Consider the following 24758-nt stretch of genomic DNA (forward strand, 5'->3'; position numbering starts at 1 on the left):
TGATTTCTCACTTTATCTCAAGCGGCTTTCATTGATCATTCAACCATGTACAGTTGGTACAGTACACTGTGAAATGAAACAACAAACAACAACAGAGAGCAACAAACACAGACCTAACTAGTCTGCAATGAGCAGACCTACACATATCACTGCATAAAATGCAGGTGTGCAAATGAGTGCAAACAACATAAAATGGATGTAGCTAAAAAGCTCAAATGAATGTAAAATCATATATCGAGTCGAATGTCACCTACTGCACTGTTGCTTTAAGACGTGTATATAAAAAATTTATGACTAATGGGTCACCTTTGTCAACATCATTTTTGTATCTCCATGCAAAACACAGATGTGCTATTGATCAACAATACAAATTTCCCTAAAGTTTCCCCTTATTCGAACACAGTGTATCCCTTACAATATTTACTGAAGTTACAATTACCCTTATCCCATTTTCCTGACAAAAATATTGTCTGAATACAGATTTTACTGCACTCTGAGAGAAAGGCAAGACCACAAATCTCCAAATCCTTAACCTCAATCCCAACACTGACAGCATTTAAGGTGTAACCCTAGTGTATATTTTTCTATCTTAATAACTATAAAGAATGGCGCTTATAAATCGCCTCTGTGCTCTTGAGCTTAATAACTATAATTGATATATATGTTGTGTAACTATGAACTTTCCTGAACCTTGGTCTTGAGGGCATGTGGCTCAGAAAATCTACAGCTGCTGTAATGAGACTTCTCCAAAATCATCTCTCTACGTTTCAACACTAGCTCCTTTGTGAAATGTTGACCGCCAAGTTAAATGTGCCGAACCTTCACAGCAGTGTGTTCTCAAAGCACAGAGTGGGATTTACAGCAGGAGCTAAGGGTTCAGTGCCGATCTTCATGAGTAAAAGCTTTGGCCGAGGACTGTGGTATAGATATGCATGTCAAGTGTCCCAGCTACGCCTGTCAGGGGTGAGTTAATGGGGGAACTGCGAACGGTGACCGCACAAGATGCATGGGTTACACTAGAGAGGAGTGGTGCAGAGTTCCAAATCTATTTTAATAGTAAGGAAGGACTAATATACTGTAATATACTGTATGCTGCATCAACAGCTCTGTATGTGGTGGGGGAAAATGACATTTCACAAAATTGTGTGTGTGGGGAGATACAGAATGAACACAAAATATATAGTGACAAAAACAGAAAAAGTTTCTATTTGCAGGGTGTTTTCTGTGTAATAAACCAAATGGATTGTGCAGTATGAAAAGTTCCCTCTGTTTTTCCTGTACAATTTCATGGTTTATGTAAAGTGTTCACTTTAATCAGCTGAATGCCGGCCACCTTAATCCCTCAGCCCCCTTTGGAGCATAAACAGAGGATATTCATGGCAAAGTTGTATGTAGTCATGGAAAAGTCATTTATTCAGAACAAGAGGCAGACCAACTTCCTGCTAAGTCGTTTTTAAATCCTATTATTTCTAGTCCTTGTGCAATGCCATTATAAGCCCAGAACTTCTTTTATATCAAAGGTAAAATAAAACTAACAGCCAACAGCACCACCAGTGTTCTAGTTGTAATTAGAAATGTTATCCTGATATTGGATTCCCATTTCGCGTAAACACCCATAGACTTGACCCCCCGCATAAGTGGCGTGAACTAACTGCTAAGTGCATTACACACCTGCTGTGCAGAAACACTTAATCACCACCTGTGGCACTGAGCGAAAATTCCTCTGTAGGCTTGTGTTAATCAGAAGGTTCTAGAGAAGTGAAAGCAAAATCTTTTAAAAAGCTTTTTATTTATCGGTTCATCTTTCATTCATATCATGGGATAAAGGGATATGCCTATCGCCTGTAAAGATGGCTCTCTGTGGCCAAAAAACATCTGCATTATAGTGGAAGTTTGCCATGTCATGCAATATTCTGGGAAGTATAAGGAATAGAAAAATGATGTACTCTACATAAAGCATATATACTGTATGTCAAATAGTGTACATCTTATCTTTGGAGATTTGCTACGAAAAGGCAGTAGGGCACAGACCAGAAATTGGAATACAACCCTGACTAGTATATAAAGTGGTTACTGAAGATAATTGAATGCAAAGCTGCTGCTGCTTAGTCAGGGTTGTATTCCAATTTCTTTTTTACAAAAAAATTTTAGAAAAATACATATCAAGGTTCAAACCAGGAACCATGGAGCTGTGAAGTGCAAATATACCTGCTGAACCGCAGTGCTATTTTCTCTAAATGAAAATTAAAACATTTAATAAACACTACAAGTCTACAATAGGCTGCAATGCAAATGGAATGCTATGCATGGTGTATTCCCTCTTCATGCCCAATGTTCCTGGGATAGCCTCCAGAACCACCAGAATACAGCGGTTACTGATGACGAATGCATAAATGCCATGGGCCACATTACAAGAACACAAACAATGTATTATGAGACAGTGGGGTGGTTTCTGGGATTAGACACAATGTTGTTGGTTTTTTTTTTGTAGACAGACCACATGAGCACTGAGAAGGTTGAATAAAAGCTTTTTCTTTCTCTCATTCTCTCCTTTCCTGTTTTCTACATAATTGCTTGTGAAGGGGCATTTCTCTGAGTTTCTGCTCAAAGTAAGAAAGCAACTCAAAACACTGAATACTGTGATACACTTTTCAAACTCCCAGAGGTAATCAGCCGGCCCAGACTTACATTCCTCACTCCTTTACCTCCTATTTGCTTCAGGTTTTTATAGCAGTTTCTGAATAATAAGCTGTGAGTTTAAGGAGATGAAGGTCTTGTTATGTGGATAAGAATTCCTTAAATATCTTAAATCAGATCAAAACCACAGAGTATTTCATTTCTTCTACTTCGATTATTTCCAGCACACTTGATTTCATCTCTGCCTGTATAGTATTAGCTGACATGGTAAATCGACTTACCTTATCAAGTCTGTGAAAATAAAAAGCAGTCTGCATTAAATCGCGAGATAAGAACTTCATCTTTGTGACCCGATACAGAAAAGTACTACAATATAACCAGCGGTAGGGTCTCCTACTTTTGCAGAAAGTTCAGTCCTGTCTTGTTTGTAATCACAAGAAACAGAGACGTTCGAGACAGTTTTGGGATTCCTTCAAGACTGTGTGTCTAAGTCATAAGCAGTCTTTGTTATACATCACACCCTCACTCAAGCTAAATCGCTGGCTTGTTAACGGTCCAAGAAAAGACACGTGGGTTCAATCAGGTTTTATTCATTATGACAAAATGCACTGAATTGAAAAGAGCTTCTGGGGACGATTAAAAAAACTAAAATGAATCTGAAAGAGGAAAGCCTGAAATTTTTTATATGAAACCTGCCACCACATGTTCTCCACAACAGACCATTCTTCATTCTGGAGTGTGTTTGAAGCATGCACAGTGCCGATTAAAGATCTGCAATGATGAATGAACTCTTGCAGTGCTCGTTTGTGTCCGGCCTTTAAAACTGGGGATTACAAGGTGCATGCATGTCTAACAGAAATCTGGATTCATGGCCAGAAATGAATCTGCATTAAAGAGTATTCAAAACTCATTTAAGACTTAATGAATTTAACCTTCAACCTAACAATTAGCCTAAAATGCATTAATCAACTTATATATCATTTATACTATTATATGAAACATGAAGCATTGTGTAGCTATTAGATTCTACTTAAAAGTTTTGGCATGAGACAGTATTACAACGGAGCTTTTGTATCATGTATGACGCTATCAAATATATAAAAAAAGTAAATGATCCATAGCAGAATGTTTCCTTTGTAAAGGTCCAACAGTTGGAGAAAAAAATAATGTTATTCCTAATCTTCAGCACATGCTGGATGACTGACAGAAAGGCTGTGAAACATCTCCATAAAGGATGATATTATTACTTTCTGGCTTTAAACATGTACCATATCCTTAATGACACAACAGAAATGGAAAGCCTTTTCGACCTCAAATGAGCAAATGGATAAACACTTTAAACCGTGCCAATTAATTCCCAACTTGCTCTTTGATGGTATGCTCTTTGACTGTCAGCCTCCGACGGGCTCTTAATTAAATTCACAGGTGGGAAAAGGGGAGCGCAAAAGGAAACATATTCCAACCATCTGCTAAAAGTAACACAAAAATTTGGCTTAAATCAGAAATGCAGATGGAGCTCCGTCAAGAGTGCAAAGCATGCAGTCTGCACTGCGCTATATAGTAAATTGGGGAAAAGGCCAATTAAGACAGGATGACTTTTCTTATTGACAGGGGAAAAAAAAGGATTGATTTGTCTTTTAAAGACAATCATAACGCAGTGTCTATGTGTGCGTTACTTCCCAGTGCTCACCTCCACTCAACCTTGCAGAGATTTCGGCTTCGACTTCCTCTTTCTCCTATAGTTTCAGACACCCTGCAGATGCCTGAGGTCTTTAGTCTCAAGGCCCCACTTCCACTATGAAAGGGGATTTGGCCCTTTGACAAACCATCCTTCATCAAAACCTCTGCTCCCTCCACCCATCTGTCTGTAGATCGGTCACAGCCGCCATCCTTCTTTATGTGAAGGCAGCCCCTTTGAGCTCGTTCTCTGGGCTTGCCGTCATGCCAATCAAGCGCTCTACTTAGAGTAGAGTTATTCTCATGGCTACGAGAAAGGACACACAGGGCGACTCTATTTAAGCTAGACCCCAGGACAGGCTAGGTTGGGTGAGAAAGGCCACTACTTCCCTGGGTTAAGTGAAAACAAAGCCCCGAGCTCACCACCTGAATGTTTTTTCCCCCAGAAGCTGGGAAGTCTTATATTTCTTCACTGCTTGGTCACTTTCGCTATTTTTACTTAGCATGAGTTGGTTTTAAAAAAATTTAAAAAAATAAATAAATAAATTGATGATCTAAGATGTTTTTAGTGAAAAGATCAAACTAGAGGACCGAGCAAACTATTGTTAAACTGTGTGCTAACCTGAGCACTTTTAAAAATGCTGATCATTGTATTGCTATCATTCAGTGACAGTTGTCGAAAATGGGAATCAACAAGGCACAACTCTGTTGCATCCAAACACACACTTTTATCTAAATGTTTTTTTTTTCCTTTTTTATAAAGTGAAAATTTATCATTTTAGGTTCATCCCTTATGAGCAGACCAGTGGCGACAGTGGTGAGAAGAAAACTCCCTGACATGGTATAAAGAGGAAAAAGTAACATCCTCATCTGTCCGACACAAAATATCCATTCATTATAATTCCACCATTGTTGAGGTTATCAGCTGTTCTCTGATCGACACTTGAATGCAAACCTGTTTATGAAAAATTTAGCAAGTCATTGTAGCAAATTTTTAAAACATTATTACAGTTCAAATCCATTTGTATTGTTCTTCGGTTCAACCTTCCAAAATAGCCTAATGGATCCTAACAACTTATATCGCATATGTTCAAAGACAAGGCACTATTCAAAAGTGGTGATATGAACTGTCAGGAACAAACAAAACATAACCACTTTCAACTAATTTTTCTTATTAACACTCATAAGCAATTCATCAATGTTTAAGCTTTAAAAGGAAACTCTTGTCACTATTAAGTTATGATAGCTGCTTTTCCAGACTCTTCAATGCAAGGAATTTAATGTACCTGGTCCTGAATCCTCCAGGTCTAAAACTCCTCACTTTAGATAATGAATATTCCATGTTGTCTTCATCTCCCCAGCCATGAGCAGCTCCTAAGTCTCCATTGCCTCATGGCTTTTTGTGGCAATGGTGTTTTATAGCACAGTTTATAGTCAGCTTTACACCACGGCCTATGAAATACATAAAATCTTTTGCCCAGTTCTCAAACCTTGTCCTTGTGTCAAGTCTGAATTCAGGTGTCGATAAATTCACTTATTTGCTTTCTTTTTTCTGCTTCCTGTAAAATCCAAATGCTTTAAAAAATACTTAAATAAGTGAGTAAAGTGCCACTTGCTGTTCACTGGGAAGGAAAGTAAGCAAAATCTAATCTTTTAGGATTATAAATAAAACAAGCAGCCACAAAGCAATGAACCACAACAAATTCATTGCCACCTAGTTACAATGCAAAACTTTTAGTGCCTTGGTTAAACCTCCTAATGTTTAAACATGGCCAGTTATAGTAATATGAAAAACAGAATTCATTTGTTAAATGAAGCTTTATACCCCTTATAAATGTTAGTGGTATACATCTAATTACAATTTTCAGTACAGTTCATGTTTAGTACTTGACACTGTTACAAAGCAAATTTAAAGAATCGGGAACTAGATCTAGAGTTCTAATAAACAGAACAGAGTCAAACGTGACAAAGAAAATCTCTCTGATAAAGAAACGGATAAAGCTATTGAATAGCTACTGTATATGTCAGAAATTTACATAAGCTTAGAACTTGGATGAGATATGTGCCATAAACTACAGATTGTAGATTTCACAACTATTTAAATTATAGAAGAAGATGAGAACAAACTATCCAGATAAATGTGTGCACACAATTAAAATAATGAAGATACATTCTTCCAATTACAGAGGAACCCGGTTATCTCGCCAACCCTATTAAGTCGACGTTTTTGAAGTGGAACCGCCAAATTCTCGCTTTTTCTACGCATTTTTTATCGGTTATGTCGACTTTTTTTATGTCGCCGAACCCTGATATCTCGAGCACAAGGGGGGAAAAATTAGAAATTTTAATGTCAGTTATGTCGATCGGCACTGTGCAGCCGCAGAAGAACTCGCGAAAGTGGTGAAAAAATCAAACCTTACAGATACTACAGGTGTTTGTATTGTATACTGGTGAATCTCTGTTGTTAGTAAGTGCACATGTGCATTTTTTTTGTTAAATGTTATGCGATGAACGGGAGCACAGCGCTCCCGGCTTCAACTCCTTACTGAGCTAGGGTAAGCGGGTAAGGAGCACGGCTCTCTCGGTAAGGAGTTGAAACCGTGAGCTTCAGAGAAAGCGGCCGAGAAAGCACCTGCCACGCCCCCTTCGGCCGTTCACGTTTGAGACTTTTCTGTCGTTTTTGGTTTCGGGTTCGCGGTATTTTTTAATTTCCCTATTTTTCCCATTTACAAACTCTCTCTCTCTCTCTCTCTCTCTCTCTCGGCTTATCTCCCCCTCGGCATCGCGGACGTAAGTTTTTACGGACACTTTGCTTTGTGTGTTTGTGCGAATTACTTCAGCCTGATAGTCATAAGTTTTCAGAAACTTAGTTACTGTTTATTTGTCTTTTTTTTCCCACATGTGGACTAAATGTGAGACGGCACTGTGCAGCTGCTGTTTTTTTTTTTTTTTTGAGTGATCTGTGTGTTTATAATGTTGGAGAATATAATAAAGGTTTGTATGGAGAATGGACGGTGGTTTGTATTGTATACTGGTGAATCTCTGCTGTTAGTAGGTGCACTTATGCCTTTTGTTGTTAACAAACGTATGTACATTTTTATAGCATGCCTTCATCAAACAAATCGCAGCAATGCTGTTGTGTAAAAAACCCTCCAAAAACACGTGCATGCACATTCTCATTTATTAACGCACATCATGTACATAAAGAAATTTCAAGCACGTTAATATTTTGCCGCCATTTTGTTTTTGTTTATCTCGATCATCGGTTACCTCGATGCTTTTTGGCGACCCCCTAGGACATCGACATAACCGGGTTCCACTGTAATTGTTTTTGGCAACGCTTCCTCAAGAAGAGGTGAAAATCCCTCTACCTTCTGAGAAATACATTTTAACAAGTTGCTCTTGCCAATCTATCCAGCCTTGTTATCTTTGTCTCAACCGCCTCTTCCCAACACCCATTATTTTTGACCAATTTTTCAAAATGAGAGCAGACCTACATCAGGAAACATCACCCACGCAGTCCAAAGTGCTGCAACTTCAAACCTGAGAACCTCCATAATTTGACATGATTGATTGTTTGTTTCAACAAAAAATTCCGTTCCCTACACTGACAAAATCGGCTAAATATCTGCATGGTATGCTTACATAACTCTGCATCATTCACTTCATGCTTATGAAATCTTCCTTGGCCAAGCTTCTGGAAGGAAAGAAATTTATAATTAATTAAAGGGGGAAATAAGTCTCTAGTCTTGCAGGCAAGTTCATGGTGACACTCGCAGCCAGGAAAAAAAAAAAAAAAAACCAAACTTTCCGTTCACTTTGTCAGTTGCTGGAGGAATTCAGAGACTTCTGCGATCAGGACAAAGGAATCAAAACAAACTGAACAATATAGTGTCATCTGTCAGATTTGACAAACGGGAAGAAGAAAATACAGCATGAAAATATGAAGTCATGTATAGACTCTTTTTCTTTTTTTATTTCCCTTGTGGTTTTTTTAATCAAAGTAAGAAAGGACTGTGGTTTTTCTAAATCGTGTTGACTGTAATTCTCAGACCAACATGGACTCCAGTGACCCAGACTACTTCTGTTATTACACATATCTCAGCGCTCCACGAAACCCCCGGCTAATTTCTTTCATGTAACAAAGTATCCAGGCAATCCAGAGGTCTGTCCAAGACCACCTCGAAGACGTTAAACTTTCTACACCAATCTGTCCTGTATCCACTGTGAGGAAACCAAAAAGACAAGCAGGATTACATAGTGGGTTTCTATTTTGGAGGAAATAAAATTTTCAATGCATGCAGTAATTGCTGATAAATGAAACAAATATGTTCTGAAAAGCTCAATTATGTCATAATATTTACAAAAGAATAGATTTTTATTGAATAGGGGAAAAATCAGGGGGAAAAAATTCAGGGAATATCCTTTACTATAATGAAATAAAATCTGTGCAGACATTACAAAATCTAACAGTAAATACTATGTCGTAAGCATAAACTTATAAAACAGAGTGGATTTCACCACGGATGAGTTGCTGTTTCACCATAAAGCAACATGCATGCACACACAATTTAGTACATAGGGTTAAGCACAATTAATCAAGAAATTGCCATGCTTTTCGGAGCAACCAGAAAACCCAAAGGAATCCCACATGCAGAGAACATGTAAAACTTCAGATACTGAAGCAGGGGTCCTGCTGTTTCATTATTGAGTGCATCACTATGCCACCAAAATCAAAGCTGACCAATTAAAACTTATTTTCAACATTTGCCAACTTTGCAATCGAATAAATAAAGAGCACCACTTTCATCTATCACAAGTATCAGTTTCATATTTGTTGTTCTTTTCTTTAAGATGAAATATTACACCAGTTTAAAGTCCTTTCAATTCCACAACAACTATGACTCTCCAGTCATTTAATATAACAGGGTGTTGAGAGACACATATCACTATGCAAATAACTGGTCTGTAAAATATGTTGTTCTTACTCTTAACATTCTTCATACTTTATTTAAAGGGTAAGACCTGTAATTACTTCATCTATTAACAAACTGTAAATGGAGGTTTGGTGATTTTCCGCTTCAAGGTTTCCTATATCTGTGTGGGCTTTAAACCTGATATATTCAAATTCACATTAATTCCTATACATTTTAAAACCGCTTGTGAAAAACATGCCAGTTAGTGATCCATAGAATACTAAAAAGTTCACAGACGTTAAAACAGTTTAACATTGTAATTGCTGTCAATATCCAGAGTAGACCAGAGGACAAAATAAGGAAATATATGATCATATAAAAATTATATTACAAAACAGAGTGCAGTTTAACAGTAGATCGAGATGATATCCAATCATTTTAATTCAATCATTTAATAGTTTAAAGAACAGGAGACGTTTACTGTACTGTACTGCTTCTGATCCCATGGGCCTTTTCAGATTTTCAATGTTATTTTTTCTCAAAGGTGAAAAATATACAAAGCATTGTACATTAGAATAGAAAACTCGAGTCACAGATTTAGAACCTGAGCATCTCAAGTGTTACTTTGACAAAAGTATTCAAACACTTTTTCAGGTCTGGAAAAAATTCTTTGAAATTCAATGCTACTTGCTGACTTGCAGCTCGAATATCATCATATTTACATGGAATAGCCATATTATGTAAAAAGTACCATTCAATGACTTAGTACAAACTCTTTAGCCAAAACTATGAGGTAATTTCATCAAGATTATACATACAGCCAACTTTTCATGATACTGGAAATAAAAACACCCGATTTTCAGACCTGTATTATTCTTTGCGCCAGTGGAGAGCAAAACAATAACAAGGGCTTCGTCTTGATAGGTTCTGTGTTTAGACATGCGATTAAGCAGCAATGAATCACACATTTGCCTCCCATTTGAAATCAGCAAGTCCAGCCACACACGTCAAAAATAATAACACAGAGCGCTCTACAGGCTGCGCAACGTGCAAGCCGAATCATACAGCAGGCCAACGATTCTGTCAGTGTATTACAAATACAATTATACAACCCAGCAGCATGCGCATAAACAGATGTTAATCTCCTTAACGTAGTACAATAAATAACATAGCATAGTTCCATTAAATAAGGATTAACCTCACAATGGGTCGAATATAGATTGGGAGTAAGTGGCTTTGCCGGACAGCTGGCACTGTAGAAAACCATCATTTCCAGATAAAATACCACCTATGGCAATGCGTTACTGAGTTTCCAGACAAATATAGGAAAATGGGGGGAGAGGGGCAAATGCCACTATGGTCTGTTAAAAAATGACAGAAATAACAAGAAAAAACAAGTGCAGCCTTTCAAATTTGAGTCCAACACATTAAGGAAACATGGGTAAAATAGCCTCAATAAATGTAAAAGAAAAGCGTAATAATTGAAAGAAATTCACCTACCAAGGTCTGTGTATTAGCACCAAAGGAAAAATTGATTCTTTATTTGGATTAAGCCAAATATCGCTAACAAGAAAATCTTAGCTGGCACAGAGGAAAAACAGAACCTTACCACAAAACCCCTAGTGTGTGTCAAGGCAAGGCAATTTTTTGTATTAATATATATATATTTTTTTCCCCTCCAGAGTCAAACAACTGTAGAAAACAGTGAGGCAAATATCTGCTGAACATAACTTAATAATAAGCAGCTTCTCAGTTTTTCACTGACCAAAGAGACCACAGTCCAGGCCACTTAGTTTATATCAAAGTGATGCTGTACAAGAAACAAATGTGTCACCTCCTGCATCATACCTCTTCAATTTATAGCTTTTTTTCCAACAGGCGAATTATTTTACATTTGGCCTGTGTGCTGCTTTAGGTTTAAGGTGGATCCTGAAATGAATTTATAACTGCTATGGCTAAGATGTATGTGTAAGCGCATTGGCCTCTACATTTTAATGTCCATCTGTGTAGTTTTTAATTTGTTCTGCATTCTTGAGTACAATTTACCTTTTGACTTTAGACTTTCATTGAAATCAAATGTAACTATCTTTGCTTTTTCTCTGAATCCTCTCAATCTCAGTAACTAAACACAGAAAAGTGTCCTTCTTTGTGTTCATCAAAGTTCAGCACAACTAATCATTCTCCAAAAACCATCATCAGCCATCTCAGCTCTACCTCTTGGTTATCATGTGAGTCAATGATTTTTCCTTGTAAAGGAACCGGAGTCCACACCCACAAGGATTCTGATTCATTACGGTTATACAGTTCATTCTGGTTTCTTGGCGCTTTTCCTGTCTTGTCACCTGCTTTTTCCCCCACCTGTGACACAAATGCACAAAACAATCTCATTTCCTGTCTTACTGAAACCAATACTCGACACCAATAAATAAAGTTAACCTTGGGGTTTGTCCAGAGACCACTGGCCTTGCTAAATCTGGAAATCATCCAAAATCAAATAACTCTTAAATCTGGAAGTCCTGCTTCAGGTAAACTCAATTTTCCCCTTGACACACTCAAATTTTGATCCACCTTCGAAAAAGGTTCCGTTGGAGCACAAAAGACATCGCGTATCCTGCCAAATTCGATTTCCATTCCCAAAGATGTGGAAGATGGGGGTTCTCAGAGCCGGGGGCAAACACAACCTAGCCACAGGAGTGTGGCTGCGTCTCGTCAACATAATTTAGAAAAGTAAACTGTCAAAGTGACGGCATTCATAGCTGCAGCTCATCAGTGGTGAGAAAAGAATTGTAGGGAAAGTGAGAGGAGAGTAAGTCGGTAACTAGACTATAGATTTAGCCAACCACTTAAAATGAAGTCCATACACATTAAATAATACTCACTGTAGCGTTCTAGCACAGGCATACAGTCAGTTGAGGTAATCTGAATTAAAAATAAGAGCTCACTCCCCTAATTCTTAACAACTCTGTACTTATGGCTGGTTCCCTCTGTTTGGTCCTCTGTGGCCTGCTTGGTTTCTGATTACAAAGCATCTGGGCATATTAAGCCTTTTACTTCAGAATTCCATGGTTAAGAGTTGTTTAGTTAAGGCAGTTCTGCCTTGCTACAGGGCGAAAGGAACAGAACGGAACGAGAGCTGGAATGAGGAAGGAGGAATAAACGAGGGGGAAAAAAATTCTGAATTACACAAGCTGGAGAAATTAATGTAATAAAATGTGATCCGGAAAAGAGCAGCGAATATAAAGCAGGCATGTTCTGAACAGATCCAGGCAGATCCCCTCCCTCTCTCACCCACTGCCATACATTCAGGGTCAAGCTGTCAGGCAGAACACTGCCACGAGCCTCTTTATTTTGCCTATTCTTTTCTCCTCCAGTGAAGTAGCAGAACAAATAGTGGCTTGTGCCTAATTGTAAGCCACTGGCAGTGACAACTGCACAAAGGCTGGTCCTAAACAAACAGCGGTTTGAGGTCACAGGACTCAAGGAATAGTCTGAAGTGTGTGCTGAAGTGCCAGTGCCTTCACACACAGAGTCTTAATCACTCACCACAGAAATACTTTCTAATATACATCATGGGTCCTTCTCAACACCCTATACAAGTGCAAAACGAGTTCAACCATTTACAGTCTAACACTACAGACTTGTTTTGCATTCATAAATTGGCCGGTTTGATCCATGTCGCAAAGCACGGATTCAATTTTTCATGGTTGTATATGTGTAGTGGCCTGAATAAAACTCTGCATGTGGTCAACACTGACCATTTTTTACAGCTCTATAATAGAATTTTATAGCTCTGAATACTGCAATGTGTTTCTTGTTTGTTTGGATCTTGACCAGAGGTCAATTTCCTGCATATTAATATTTGGTTACCCCCAAAAAATGAAAAAGGAGAAAATCACATTTTTCCATTCTGACCGTGGCGCAGCAGCATCACGGACAATTTGACGGCCAGGATCTGATTACAAACTAAATGATCCAGATTATGTCCATTTTGATGTAGCACATAATTATCAGACAACTTGATCACAGAGCGAGAAAAGCACACTTAGACAATGTCCAAATTCTTCTGGATAGATCTGAAAACTGTTTTCATTTTTAAAACGATCTCTGTCTACTGGCTTTTTCACGTTTTCCAAAAACACCTGTCCACACAGAAAACACATTTGCAGCATGTCAGGTGTCCTTAAACAGAGTGACTTTAATTATCATATTAATACAACTAAGCATTTGACAGTTAAGAGCCTTGCTTAAGGGCCCAGCAGTTGCAGCGGTGCTACATCCGAACTTACAAACTTTCAATCAGGAGTTCAACAACTTAACCATTGAGCTGCTAAAGCTTACAACCCTATAAGCTGTATGTGTATGCATAAAAACATAAGTTTTCGCCTGTGACATTTCTCTCAGCTGTTTATTTACCTTCCACCTCTTTGAACTGATGCAACTATGAGCAAATATTACTTCATTTTTTATTTCAAAAATGCAATCTGAAGGCTGTAAAAAGTGACCTTAAACTTAAACAGTGCGATCTAACGGCATCACGTGCACTGCAGTACATTGTCCAATGTCTCGTTTGTTTAGAGTCGAATTGGTCACATGAATAAAAATATGTTATGCGTTTTTAATATCCTCCTTTACTCAGTTCACCTTGAACTTATCTTGAAAACTCATCTTGAAAACAGCAAGAGGGTTAAAGAAAAAAATTAGTTTTCATTCCACAAAAGCTTTGTCTCAGTGAATAACTGATGCATTTTTAAATTGATCTGCATTAATATGGAATTTTATCTTTAACCAGAATTGTTGCGCCCCCATTTCCATGCTGAGTAAAATATCTCAATTGTTTTTATAGTTGCATAGTCAAATGGTGTTACACTATGCTATGTTATAGAGTAAAACAAAACAAAAAAAAAAACAGTAATTTTTTTCATTCAAAAGGAAAATTTAGACAGAGGCACAACCAACAGATTTTCCCTCACTGCTACACAAAGAGTTGTGTTTTTGTACATTTGTTGGTACAATACACTATTGACTTAAAGTGCAGTGGAACAGCATGAAAACCTCACTAAACCATTGCTTCATGCACTCGTGTATACCAGAAAAGAACCAGTAAAATTAATATCCTTGTGAAGACAAAACATCAGGCAGTGTGTCCTCTTTTAATTCAGCATTTGAATTAAACAGAAAAGCAATTCCTTGGAAAGACTTTGCAAAAGTTTTAGAAGCATATATTCGCTACAGTAGCTAAAATGTACAGTGCCCTTTAAAATCAATGCAACCATTTTTTATATGTTATCTCCAGATCCTATCAAGCTGCACTTGGCCCTTTATATCCCTGTGACTCAAGTAGGCTTGGTAAACCAGTGGCTTTGTCCTAAACAGCTTTAAGGGGCTAATCTTCAAAGTAAGCTTTTGAGAAGTCTTTTCTTCAATTCACACATGGATTAAGGATCCCAAGCTACTGATACTAATTACCTAACAATAAAGAAGATATATATCTCAGGTACATCTGAAGTGTATCTGTATCTGTGTATGAAATGATCCAAAATGCAGCTGCACGACTTGTGTTCAATCTGTCCAAGTTCTCCCACACCACCCCACTGCTGCGCTCCCACCACTGGCTTCCAGTAGCTGCACGTATCAGATTTAAAACACTGATGCTTGCCTACAAGGCCAAAAATGGACCAGCACCATCTTACCTCAGAGACCTCATCACATCTAGCACTGCACCACGCTGTCTGAGATCCTCCAGCACTGCTCGACTGGTACCACCTTCTCTCAGAATGAGAGGTAAGTATACTTCAAGGCTCTTCTCTGTTCTGGCACCGAGGTGGTGGAATGAACTTCCCCTAGATGTCCGAACAGCGAAGTCGTTGGCTATCTTTAAATGACGGTTAGCACTTTCCAAATTTGCTTTGTAAAAATCAAGAATTATAGTCTGATTTATTTAAAGTTTGTAATCTAGCGTACCAGTATAGATTTATTAATAGCTAGAGACTCAATGCACTTTTGTACGTCGCTCTGGACAGGGGCGTCTGCTTAATGCCACAAATGTAAATGTATCTGAGGTGTATCTATGTGAAGAAACATATGTCAATATATAAATATTACCCCCAAAAAAATCCTGAACAGTATAATCAATTAGTAGATTTGAGAGAATTTTTATTACTCCCCAAGAGGAAAACAGCTGCAACACAAGAGCAACAGGGATGACTAAGACTTACAGCTCACAAATGCACAATAAACTTACAATAAACAACCATTTAAAAAGAAATTCTGATTTTCTGTACAGATTGACTACATGAAATAGCAACCAGGTTGCCATCTTTAAAACTGTACCTCGCACATATGTATATGTATGTATATATACTTGCAACCTTCCGATTTAAAGTCCAATGCCTTAACAACTGAACAAAAACTTAAAATGTGGTTACGCATCAAAAACAAGCAGAGCTCTAATTCAACCTTTTTCTTAACCCCTTAATCTCTCAGGAGATGTGATCAGGTGCAGGCTTGCAATTCTGACTCTGATAGTAATAACTGAATAATATGTTTCATTATAGCATATAGCTAAAATTATATAAAGAATAGGTTTACGTTTCATTAAATAAATCAGTGCACCAAACCAACATGCTGCATTTTTCTGGGTGCAGAAGAATTCACAAACTGCAGCAAACAACCTAACGTCTGTAATATAACAATCATCTAAGGACAGGCGTTTAAGCCCATTTAACTCTTACATAAAAAAAAACACACAGTTGGTCATACACAAACACAAAATGAGGTTCAATAATTTTTTATTAGATTTTCTTGTACAACACTAATCCTCAGCTAAATTAAAGCAAAGTTGTGACTAACGAAATAAAATATTCAGCTAAATATAATATACAGTTAAATTATTTTAGCTAAGATGCTAAAATTAAATATTATAACCAAAACCAATCTGGGAGAAATTGATGTATTAAATATAATAAAGAAACATTATGTAATCACTTGGGTGTAAAGTGAATAATTAAATGCTCCTAAAGATTAATTTCCGGCTCAGTTATAACACCACCATGTAGCAATAGATGAATGTATGTGCTTGATCACACACACACACACACACACACACACATATAGTATGCTATACTATACAATATGCTATGCTATACTATACTATACACACATGTATAGTATGAAATTTCCCGTAGATACCAAGAAACATTCATGTAAAAAAAAACAAAAAAACAAATGGCATTAAAAATCTGTAATTAAAAAGCTACAACAAATCAGCAGCTATGCAATCATCTTATATGACTCAGATTATTGATTATTAACACTCATAACCTGGCGTTACCATTCCTGATTAAGCACAGTTAAAACACCACAAGGGCGGGACAAGCTGGAAAGCTCCAGATGTTGAAATACTAACTCTTTAGTGGCTTTGACCAGTCACTCAGCAAATTGTGAGTAAACGAGGAAAGCTATGAAACAGTCCAACAATTCGTGTGAAACTGGCCAATGTGGGAATGCAACCCAAAAAGAGGATGAGCGTGCTAACAGAGTAAAACACACCCAAATGAAGAAGGAGGAAATGATAATGTGATAATTCATATATGTTGTGTTACCTCTGTGTAAATATCTTGACGACGATTGGATTTCAGGGTGGTTATTGGGGCAGTACAGCGATTTTCCCTCTTATATGTAAAAAACCAACTACCACAGTAAGGCTGTGCCACGTAACCTCACGCCCACTGTGAGTATAAAGCAGGTCACATGGAGCAACATCTGAGAGTGAATTTTTAAAAAAGAACCAAACATCCACTTGTTGTGAATAAACAAACAAATTTGGTTAATCCAGCTAAGCAAGTAAAACGCTGACTAAAAAGCGTTCTGTTTTGTGGTATGGAACTTTTTGTTACATTTACAGAGGATGCCGAAAGTCAACAGCACGCGCTGTGTAGATTCGGAATTAAATATTTATATAAAGCTCTCCGGTTCATTTGTAAGTCAGAGCAGTTTGTTTCAAGTTGGTCTTTTATGAGCAGGAGTTCCTCAATATTTTAAAATTTTTATTTTATTTATATAACTTTAACTGCGTTATTTATAAAATGTAGAAATAAGATTTACAATACTCATACATATTATAAATAAATATATATATATATATATATATATATATATATATATATATATATATATATATATATATATATACACACACACACACACACACACACACACACACACATACACACATTTATTTATTTTAATTTCTTAAATGCACACTGCCGCTTGTGCAGAGAAAAAAAAAATATACTGTTAGGAAAGATAAATACTCACAAAAAATAATAAATAATAACTGATTTGACAACTGAAATGACTATGACTACTATAGGAAAAATGCAACTCAAGGCTGATCTGGATCACTAAAATTTGGCATAAACTAAAAAACTCCGTCAAACATATGTCTTATCTCAACAAATGCAGGTTTATAATGTATTAAATTCAAATTGTACCAGGCTCATCGAGCTTTCCTTGAATTAATCCTTAAATTACAGATGTGCTGGAGTCTGAGTGGTTGATGATGTTCTTAAACAGAAAAACTTTATTTCATCCAAAACAGTTTTTCTTCCTTTTTTTAATGCCTATGTAAATTAAAAAATTAAAAAAAAAAAAACTTAAAAAAATAAAAAAATAAATAAAAATCTAGTAGGGCAAGAACTGGATGTTTGCTCGAATTTCACATTTTAATCCAGAAACCTGCATGCCTGAGACATATGATTGAATATTTATCTTTTTATTCTGAAAAATATTTTATATCATTAGTTATATATGAAATAAAAAGTACAATAGGTAAAATAAACACTAAGTTTGTAGTATAATTAGTTATTTCCACAAATTGCACTTTCACCACATTAAACTTAGTTGATATTTTATGTAAACTTTTGTATTAAAAAAGGATGTATAAAGCTCCATACTTTATTGTATATGTTTATGTTGGGTGTGTTCGAGATAAAATCATCACTTGCTGAAAGTGTCCCTCAGTCGAGACAAGCCTTGGACAGGACTCACTTAGATCACTTATTATACTACTACAGTTTCTAGGTCAGGTTTCCTCTCGGGGGAGCCATTTATTAGGCATAAATATTCCTGGCCCAACATGAGGATAAATTATGAATGTACAAAGCCGTCTTTATTGACAGAACCCCAAGACCATGAAGTCCTGCACTGTGCGACTGGGGGGGTTGGAGAACTCGCATATGACTGACACTTCGCACATATATTTTCATTTTCAGATTTTCTTAAACACCTGAGCAGGCTGTAAAGATATTTATGAGCTCAGGGAACACGGCACGCGCATGGACGTGACTGTGGGCGTGAGATATTTCGCCAATAATCACAGGGTTTTATCTTGTTTTTCTCTTTAATCACTGCTGAACCTTTTATATTTCATTAATAATGGATTGCAGTTATATAGTAATATAACATGCTTCATAAAATGTAATCAATAAATAATAAACAAAAAGTCTGAGGGGTTAATAAACTGCTACACAATTTGACAATATTGTGCCGAAGACTGTGATAAAAAAAGGTCAACAAAATAAACGTACAACTGGATGGATGTATAAGGAGTAAAACATCACAGGACATGCTGTTATAGAAAAATAATCAAAGACAGGGTTGTATGATGTGGGCTGATGCAAAGTAGAATTTTTGTTATGTTTGATTGTACATCTTAAAGTGTTTTATACCTTATACTGCAACACTTTTTAATCATTTTTCAGAGAATGATTCATCATACTTTAAATGGTTATAGTTTAATTTAATGTTATGGAACAACTACAGAAAAAGTCAGTTTTGCTTATTACTTGTATTTCCATTGATCATTTAAATTTTTTGTATTTACCTTTTTACCCCTTTCTTCAATAATAAAACAAAAAAAAAAATCAATTTACAGGGAAACCAAGGAAAGCCTGAAAAGATATTTTCTGCGATGCTGGATACAAATATACAAATATCACATATCAGCATATCAGCAATTGCACATATTTCATTTATGTGAAACGTCTGCCATAATGTCAGACTTGCTTCAATAAAACACTTGCACAACTTCTGTCTGATCAAAATTGAGAATTCGGAATTACTGTGGTACACTGTGCTTAAGCCATTGGACTTTTTCATCCGAAGGTCGTGAGTTCAAATCCCTGCCACACCAAGCTGCTACTCCCTTCACCCCAAATGCTGCTCAACTGTCAGAATGAGATAAAAATGTAAGTCGCACTGGATAAGGACGTCTGCCAAAATGCTATTGATGTAAAACACCTCAGTAGATTGTGGATTGTATTTTAATACAATGCTTAATATTTGACAATGAAGATTTTTTTTTTATTGCAATTTTTTCTTTGCATTGTTTCCAGAACAGAATTAAATCAAACTCCATCCCCAGCTGGAACAAAGACACTCCGCTCCCTTTTCCTGATCCCTTTTTCTCTCCCGAATGCACAGAGGTGGAGTGGGTGGAGGTATGGGAAAGGATTATCAGTGTTTTCTTTGAGATTGCTGTTCACAGGTATCAGATAGCTCAAAAACAACAAACTGCTGATTTCATTCCAACTACAGCAATTTAAAAAAAAACCCAAAAAAAAAACCACACATAATACATCATGCTTTGCGGAAAAAAAAAAAAGAGATCCACAATTACATTACTACAGAGACATGCTTTTGATTGAAGACGGTCAACTCTGCCAGTTGCTACATCACAAATCCAAACACACTGACTGTAGGAAACAATTTGTACGAAACCGTCTCTCAAGACAAGCTACACACAGCAGACCGCAAGCTGCAAGCAGAGCTCCAGCAAGTCTATAATCTAAGACTAGGACACCCAGCTTTCTCTGGAGAAACATTTCCTCATAGGGAGAGGTTACACAGCGTAATTATTCAAACCATTAAATGCTGTTGATAGAAACTAGCGCTGTCCTTTCATTATATGCATCGCCGACGTCAAGCTAAATTTCGGCCTGGCTGGTTTTCAAGTTTGGTAATAAATGGGGGACACGGCTAATTCTTTATGTCTGACACCACTAATATACAGATTTAAATGCAGAATGAAGAGTGTGCGTGCTCAAAATGGTTTTTAACTCGGTGATTAATAAATCATATTGCGTATTGTGTTCATTTGAGCCAAGAATGTGATAAAGATAGAACATGCCAACGAAAGAAGACAGACTGCAAGGCTTACATGAGTTTGTTTTGATACTTGGTCCTAGTCAGCATTCCATCTATATCTATAAAAGCTTTTTAAGACAGAAACTGGACTGTACCATGCATTTAGAGAGCAACTTGTGAGCCGCTTGCACAGACCAGAATCCTCCCTCATGGTGCTTTTTTTTGAGGTAAAGTGCCTTTAGTGTCAACATTTTGTACCGCTTGAACGCTGCAAAAAAACGATCCCACCCTAATGATTTATGGTCTCACAATCGTTATTAGACCCAAAGTCTGAAATACTGAAGAGCTCTGATTCCGTTTCTCGGTTCAGTCGCACGAAATTGGGATGAACTTTCTTTTCGTCGTCATAAAAGGAACATTTCTTGCGATATCAACCGTGATCAGCGGGGAAGAATTTCCATTTATGTGAACGCAATGCTGTAACCTACCTACCAATGACAAGCTCCATCCATCAACCAACAAGTCTTAATTTAGATCCCAGCATGCACTGGAGCCTGTACGTGCAGCGAAAAGCACATCTGCTATGGGGCCTGCGATGAAAAGCCAGACATAAAGATTGATGTATATCCCTGAGAGCAGCCGGTCAAAAAAAATAGACCTATTTGCAGTTATATCACAATATCTGCCTAGTTTTTAGCATTGTCTATAACAAATATGAAATATATTGCATGTTTTTTTACTCTATAGAATGTACTAGGGCTGCAGCTATCGATTATTTGAGTAATCGAGTATTCTACCGATTAGTCGATCTAATCGATTATTCGAGTAATCGGATAAGTAGTACTTTTTCTTCATTAAAAGAGAGATACAAAATATACAAGAGAAAACAAGACCGGTCTCTTAAAATGAACAAATCGTTTGTTTCCGTTTTAGAAAAATTTCATTTTTATTGCTGAAATTGCAGTCTGTGAAAACCAAAGCTATTTACTGCATTTAATTGCCATATTACATCAAAATGCAAACGCAAATATTTAAATAAAATTATAAAAATCAATTTCAAATTTCTTCAAAAAAAAAGTTAAAACACTGTATGGAGTTTTCTTTATCTTTTAGTTTGAAATGATCCCAATGTGGCGTAAGCACAAAACATGGCTAAAAACATCCGTACGCCACTTTCCAAGCAAAGGTTATGATTAATAAAATAAAAGTGCGCTCCTGTAAGTAAACTCTGAGCCCTGCATACGTACGACGTGAAAACACAGAAGGCGAGAAAGGGAATTGGGGACACAGATGTGTGGAAAGTGGAAACTTTTATACGTCTATCTTTTATGATTTCTATATTGGAATGCCTGGATAGTAATAATATATTTAACTGATTGTTTAATAAAATGATTTATAGCACAGTGTTGCTCAATTCTCATTTCTCTTTATTGGCCAAAAAAAAGGCTTTGATTAATTTTCTGTAGCTCTGACTACAGTGAACGTAATGCTCTTATAATGTAATAATCTCTATACCATAAAATAATAAACGGGGACTTGTATGTGCATCTGTATATATAGATTATTATTATTATACCTGTCCATGGCAGATATTACACGTTTTGAAGTGAAGTTTTGAAGTTAAGCGAGGAGATGTTAATTTGGCACTGATGTAAGGAGTCTCCAGTGTCAAACAGCATATTTCTCTGCCATTGAAAGGGACAGTGAACTTTGGTGTCTCAGCAAAAAATGAAGAGAATTTATTGTCTTATTAATTGCTACAACCTAAGCAACAACGGGAACTAACTTATGTCTGTGATGTTCCACAACTTTGAATGTATAAGAAGTACCATGTGGTGTTGTTTTACTGAATGAAAATGGTTGACTGATTGCAAATTGCTTAGAAATAAAACATTTCAGGACATGTTATTAAAGAAAAAGAACTTGAGGGTGATCATGGCCGAATGCAAATCCCACCATCCCGTTGTTAAATTTTTATCTAGTCTGCCTGTACACCCTATAGTGGTTTATGCCTTACTGATTGTAGGCACATTTTCATGTAAAAAACAGGTTCATTCATGGAATTTCTATCGTATAAAAACATGGAAAAGGTAGACAACCTCAACTGCTCCAGCAGGAAAAACTACAAAACGCTCGATGCCTGGGCTCTACAGGATGAGTTATAAGGCACAATATTGTAGTTATATTAATATATCCCAATTCTAATAAATCTGTACTTATTGAGTGCACAGGACAGTTTGGGGATTTGGCTTGTACTTCACTCAAGTACTCCCTCAATGCGCTTGGTTAAAATGGACACTTTATCAAATTTAAATAGCGCTTACTGCTTTGCAGGGTATAATTCACAGACTTTAACTAAACAATGACTGTACGCATGAGTGCTACACAAATTAATGCTGATCTCTTGGATAATTTGATTATCTTTACCCATCACTGTTTGCTGAAGGACTTTGTTGTGGGGAATATGCTCTGAAATACACTTAAAGCACTAAATACACGAGCAAACATCCCACTTTAGCTCTAAATGGTTTTGTTTAAAGTTTGATTTCTTGATAGTGAAAGCAACCTTTCAGCTACAGAGTAGAATAAGTTGCCTTCGGTTTAATCACGCGTCTAAAATGCGAATCTCTGTCCCATCGCTGTTAAAATATGTTTAGAGGATACTTCTGTTCTTTACACCCGACTTAGTACCGGACCCAAATGAACACCACAGACTCAATTCGACACTTGAGATTTCCCTGATAGCACTTTTGCTAATGTATTTTGCTCAATGGGGGAGTTTGCTCTGCATAATTAGGCGTTATCTTATTCCTAGTTCTCTTTCTGAGGCAAATGAAGCAACTCTACCTCACAAAGGCCCTCCAACCGAGAGGCTTAAGACGGCGACACGCATACTCACTGCACTTTAAGAGCTCCATTGTCATTCTATATAGAGGCAAAACCAACACTGACTCCAGTTTAATTTAAGGATCAACCTTCAGTCAGTATACAGTGGCTATAGGGTGAGGGTATAGAGTCAGTAAGGCAAGAAATCAAAGTGCATTAAAGCACGGAAGTTAAAGTTTTAGAACCCAGTTTTGAACATTAAAGCTTTTAGGAAACTCTGTACAGACACACATTCACAATGTAGGCAAATACATTGATTTTCTTTACAATTAATGCATGCACACATTAAATTAGTGCACAATGCACTGATTAATTTCACTAATAATGCTCATTTTCACATTCAAGTGCTCAGGGAACTTATTGTTAAATTCAAGCTAAAGTCCGTCCTTAAATCAACCATACATCTTCATGTTGATTTGTTTTTGATGTGGTGAATTTGTTTCTATTTTGGTGCTTAATATTGTATTTTAAAGAAATGAGCCGTTTTCTGCTGCAGTAAAGTCACATGGACACATTCCTACCACACATCTAATGACGTTCAATAAGACAAATACCTCCGACAATCTTACAAAAGATAATGGTCAGTTTACGCCTTAATACGAAAGAAATCGAGAGACTGATCTTATTTTTACTCCATTTTCAGCAAAATCCCTTGACACTCAATGACACACTGGTGAAAAATCCAGTCCGAGAAAACAGCCCAGTTCTGGGAATATGCTGTTTTAGCAGAGACCTGATTTAGCTATGCATGAGATGACAAGCATGACGGCAATGACAGTGGGATTAGAACAAAAAATGGACAGATTAAAGGACTAAAGCGCTGCTGCAGTGCTTTCTTTAGATTGAAATCATTTCACGCTGATGGCACGATCATCGAGTTATGGCTTTGTGGGTGAGCAAACTAAAAACAATCTAATTTGTCAATAGAAAAATAAGATTCAATGCAATTGTCTTAGAATTATAGATATAAAATAAAATTTTCACACAACAAAAGTTCATTATGCTAAATTAAGATGTTTATACTAAAATATAGGGTTATAAAAATACTCACATGAAAGTCATTTAAGGTGATTTTTTTTTTTATTATGGTTTATTATAAGGATGGTGGGCGTTGCTTTAGTCCCGTAGTCGCTTGATGCGGATCAGATTAGCGCACACGATATTCTTAATCTGTCCGACCCCGAGGCGCGAGCGCTTTATGGTTCCACTGTTTCAACCATTACTGTTTATTAGAAATGATCCAAATGACGCAAATATATGCATTTCTACTGCCAATTAATGATTTCGCAAGTTAATTAGGCGTTATTAAGAATTAACAGGACGACTATCACCTGCTGCGAAGCAGGTCACGTGGCCTAAATGGACAATTTGCATATAAATAATGATCACAATTATATATTTAAAGTCGTTCAACAGTTTTGCATGCTCCTTGTGGTTTTATAAACATGGCTGTTCCTTTTGCATACGAAGCAGAACAGCGTGCAAACTCAATTACCG

At 36.8% G+C, this 24758-nt stretch overlaps 1 protein-coding gene across 2 annotated transcripts in view; it reads right to left on the reverse strand.

Moving 5' to 3' along the window:
* ror1 (receptor tyrosine kinase-like orphan receptor 1) overlaps window positions 1–24758 on the reverse strand; it is a 113018-nt gene that overhangs the window by 87646 nt on the left and 614 nt on the right. The window contains exon 1 of one of the 2 annotated variants that reach the window (XM_046860301.1): window positions 24313–24558. The exons of the other annotated variant lie outside the window; for it this stretch is intronic. The gene's annotated coding sequence lies outside the window, so the exon portion shown is untranslated. Of the gene's footprint in view, window positions 1–24312; window positions 24559–24758 lie in introns of those variants that run through there. 2 annotated transcript variants of the gene reach the window in all.

This window comes from Silurus meridionalis, chromosome 1 (assembly GCF_014805685.1).
Source record: "Silurus meridionalis isolate SWU-2019-XX chromosome 1, ASM1480568v1, whole genome shotgun sequence".
In the NCBI taxonomy this organism is placed as follows: domain Eukaryota; kingdom Metazoa; phylum Chordata; class Actinopteri; order Siluriformes; family Siluridae; genus Silurus; species Silurus meridionalis.